The sequence below is a fragment of the Myotis davidii genome, unplaced genomic scaffold, assembly GCF_000327345.1.
Source record: "Myotis davidii unplaced genomic scaffold, ASM32734v1 scaffold67, whole genome shotgun sequence".
NCBI classification, from domain to species: Eukaryota; Metazoa; Chordata; class Mammalia; order Chiroptera; family Vespertilionidae; genus Myotis; species Myotis davidii.
The window spans coordinates 715,236-719,379 of NW_006298521.1; the positions used below are offsets into that span (position 1 = coordinate 715,236).

General features: G+C 56.4%; 1 protein-coding gene and 1 long non-coding RNA gene across 2 annotated transcripts in view; one reads left to right on the forward strand and one right to left on the reverse strand.

Annotated features, from left to right (window-relative positions):
- LOC107184735 overlaps positions 1-828 on the forward strand; it is a 5,202-nt gene extending 4,374 nt beyond the window's left edge. Inside the window, exons 3-4 of the long non-coding RNA XR_001515633.1 lie at positions 6-183; positions 285-828. This is a non-coding gene — a long non-coding RNA (uncharacterized LOC107184735). The remainder of the gene's footprint in view (positions 1-5; positions 184-284) is intronic.
- LOC107184734 overlaps positions 1-2,649 on the reverse strand; it is a 23,695-nt gene extending 21,046 nt beyond the window's left edge. The window contains exon 1 of the transcript XR_001515630.1: positions 2,637-2,649. The gene's annotated coding sequence lies outside the window, so the exon portion shown is untranslated. The remainder of the gene's footprint in view (positions 1-2,636) is intronic.
- Between the last annotated feature and the right edge of the window lie 1,495 nt (positions 2,650-4,144).

A 4,144-nucleotide genomic window follows, 5' to 3' on the forward strand; every position in this document is an offset into this window, starting at 1 on the left:
TCTAGGGCAAGGCGGTGCCAGTGGGACTCCATGGGGTCTTCCGAGACACCGCCGCGGGCCTGGCGGAGCGAGGGGCGCCTTGCGCAGCGGGGTAGGGGGTGGGGCGCTCGGGGTCTGGTGAAGTGGAGGGGAGAAGCGCCCTGTGCCCAGAGATGGAGGGGGTGTCAAACGTGCCTGGCAGAGGTGAGAGAATCCTCACAGTGCCCGGGGAGGCGTGGGATGGGCGTGGGCACCGTGCCCGAGCCGCTGCCCAGCTCCGAGCTTGCTCTCTTCCTTCCCCACAGAAACAACTTCCTGCTCCCCGGGCCCAGGGCGCAGAAGCTGCGGGAGAAGTTACAGGCCGAAGCCTTGCTCTCCGAGCTTAGAACTGCGCTGCTGCCCGGGGTCCTTCCCGCCCCTGCAGGGGGTCGCTCCTGGCCGGGCTCCAGGGTCCAGGCAGGGTCAGAGTGCCTGCGAGGCCACAGCAGCTTTTGTTGCCGGCTCTGGGGGGGGGGGGCGCCTGAGGGTCCCCCCACCCCCAGAGGGGTCAGCTTGAGCTTATGGCACTAGAAGATTCTGACAGGGGTCACTGTGCTCATAACCCCATCTTCCTGCCAGGGCTGCCCGCTCAGAGCCAGGTGGGCCTGGCTGTCCTCAAGCACCCATGTAGACTGCCCCGAAGAAGGGAGGCCTCCTGGGCCCCATCCCAATGGCTCTGCCTGTCCCCCCCCCGCCCCGACCGGCCTTGGCATTCTCACTACAGTGTCCCCTTGACGTCACATCTCGCCATTTCTGTGAACCAATGGAAACTTGCCTGCTGTCATAAATATATATATACTTTTTATGCTATTGGTAAATTCAAAAGTTCCTCGCGTGCCCTCCTCCCAGGAAACCCCATCCAGGTTGGGTTGGACTGCCCAGGAAAGGGGGAACAGGCCGCCCTGGCCAAGGCTGGGCGGGGGCCGCTGGAGCGGCTCCCCAAGGACCTCTGCTGCCCACTGACCACCTTGGTGGCTCCCTAGACCCCCACGGCCTTGGCCTTGAGTTGTGCCGTCCCCACTCTGTGACACACACGCGCTGGGGGAGGGAGGGAGGAGGGGGACACCAGGCCTCATGCAGAAGCCTCCTGAGGCTGCTTCCCGGGTGAGAATCGCACTGTAGCCTCTTCTTTCCAGGGATGGATTTTTTCTTTTTCCTGAGAGGATATGCAGCCTTAGAAAATGGAACAGAGACGTTTCCCAGTTCATCTTTTCATTGAAATCCTGACCGACTTTCACTTTCCACGCTGCTGACAACCAGCAGAGCCCGCGACTTCCCCCGAGGGGTGTGCGCCCCTCCTCCTGCGGAGGATGGAGGGATCTCTGGCGCCCAGTCCAGGGCCAGGGTCCGGAGCTGGAAGTGCAGGCATCCTGCGCCCCTTCCTCCGAAAAGGCCGGCTCCGGCTCCGGCAACCCAGACTCGGAATGCAGGGACGCATGACCTCTCTTGTCCGACCCAGGCCTTTATCATCGTCTTCGCTGCCCTAAGCCCCCGCTGGACACGGGTGTGTGCAGTAAGGAAACGCGTCCCCATGAGACCAGTGTGTCGGGCAGTTCCACAGCCACAAGTCCCGGTGTGTCCCCTCCTGTGCCAGCCACACAAGGAAGAGCCCCACCCTGACACCCTTATAAACCCCCTCTGCCCCACCGTTCTCCTGGATGGTTCAACTACTTTAAAAAAAACAGATTAAAGACATTTGTGGTTCAGCAACTTGGGGGCTGCAGAGCCACCAAAAAAAAAAAAAAAGTTTCCGGTGGTCGTTAAACTCATTAGTCAACAGAGCCAAACACCAACAGGACAACAATTGAAATTTCTTTTGAGAGCCAAATTTTTTAAACTTAAACTATATAGGTAGGTACATTGTGATTAACTTAATTAGGGGACTCCTAAGGCTTAGGAAGAGCCACACTCAAGGGGCCAAAGAGCCGCCTGTGGCTCCCAAGCCGCAGTTTGCCCACCACGGGACTAGACTGAACGCAGAAGTGAAAACATCGTAGGTGCCGGCCCTTTTAATACCAAATCTTGTTTTTCTGAAATAATGAGCAAGCTGGGTAACAACTGAATGGGGATTTTGCAAAATAAATATATGGTTCCTATTCTCACGTAAAACCATCCCCAAACGCAGAGCCGAGAAATGCTACATAGCACGTGCGTGCGCACACACACACACTCCGCATCCAACAACCACACTGTAATCTATTTATAATCACTTTGCTAAGCACTCGAAATATTATAACTAATGTGATATATGTTTTGTGATTAAATGGGTGGATTAAAACATTGAATTAAAAAAGCCACAAAGAAAAAGAGATTATCTTCCATTATGCCACTTCCAACTTTTGCTCCGTGGGTACAAATACACATCTGACAACTGTGTCATTACAGAAGGCAGCGACTAGATGCCAGGATATTAGCTTGGTAATTTTCACCTGAAATCATGGTATAATCAGGCCGCCAGCTAACCTTTTTATTAGCTCATTTTTTCCCCTCACGCTTACACAGTCGTAAGTTAACTTAATGCTGTTTCTCTCCTCCCAATTATTATTTGGTAAAACAAGGAACTGGGTGAGTCAGAGCAATAGTCACGAACACACACTCTTTTTAAAAACCCCTCTTACCTGGCGTGGACTGAGAGAGAACGTGGCTGCAAACTCGGAAATCAAACACCAGCACTTGGGTGATGCTGTTGGGGGCGGTTCGGGTTGGTTTTTAAAGTCTTTTCCTAACTCACTATCATCCCACATGATTCGAGGTAATGGTCTGAGAGGAGAAGGCGAATATTTGCTTTGCCGACAAGTGTTCTGTGTTATGACGGCCGGTTTCCCGCGGAGCCCCCGGCCCGTGGCCTACGCGGACCCGAGGTCAGATATGTGAACACTCAGCCACACGGAGCTCTCGCCAGACCAGGATGTTTATAGGATCGGCCTCATACGGTTATTTTTTCCTGATTTCTCCCAAGATCTGTCTGTCGGGAATGCAGCGGCGACTTCCTGCCCCAGGGTCCCGGCTCAGCCCGGGCAGGTCCCGCGCTCAGTCCAGTTTCCCTTCTCCCCGCGCCCGGCCGGGATGCTCACCAGTTGAATGTTTTCTGTGTCCGCGGCGTCCTCGGAGCCAGCGCACAGATGCCTTTAATCTAATTCAGGCGGCGGGGCGAGTGTCAGTGGAAACTTACATTCGTCACTGGGGTTTAGAACATGCAGCCCGCACAGCCCAGAAAAATGCGGACTTTCCGGCCGGCCCCGTCCACTCCAGGCCGGGAGCGGGCCGCGGCCTCTGGGCAAGACGCCGCTTCCTCCGTGACCCCCGTGTCCTCTGGAGGAGCCTGGGGTGCCGCGGAGAGAGCACCCCGGCCGCGGGATTCTGCTCTCCCGTCTTTGTCTGAGTCCTTTGCAGGCCGGGGTTCCCTTCCCAGCGGCCGGCTTTGTGATGACTTGTCCCGCGGGTGGAGGCTTCATGCTGACTCCCAGTGATTTGCACACACGCCGAGGAGCACCGATGGCCCCACGGATGGCCGGGGGCGGGCGTTTTCCGCGGAGGCGGCGGCGGGCGCCTGCTAGTTTAGCTAGAAGCAAAACCGGGAGCGCGCGCCCTGCCCGGCCTGCGCACGGTCTCCGAGGAAGGAGAGGTGAGCGCGCCGTTGGAAGGGTCTTTCCTTCTGAGCATAATGAAGCAATTTTCAAAACCTTTTGCTTTCGCTCACTCAGTTTTATGTCAAACTTGGCGTGACAACCAGCCTCAGAAACGAAGCCCCGGCCGTGGAGAGAGCATGTTTGGGGGGTACAGCGCAGAGCGGGGCTCTGCCTCGGCAGCCCCCCCGCGCCCCCCCCGCGCCCCAGGCCGTTTCTGGGTGTCCTTTCATCTAAAAAAAAAATATCTAAAGAACAGACTTTGCGGGCCCGCAGCTGACAGCGATCAGCCGCACGTCCTCCGCTCCCGCGACTGACAGCGGCCACTCCGCACCCGCGCGCCCGTGTTTGTTTAGAAACCTTCCGCGAGCAGCTGTTCCATCGTCTTTCACACACCTTGGAACGTCCACGCGTTCGCTTTCCACGATGTGTTACCTACGTGTGTATATAAAAAGGTCTCACAACCCTGGAAGCATTCCTAAGTTAATTATTATTTTTCA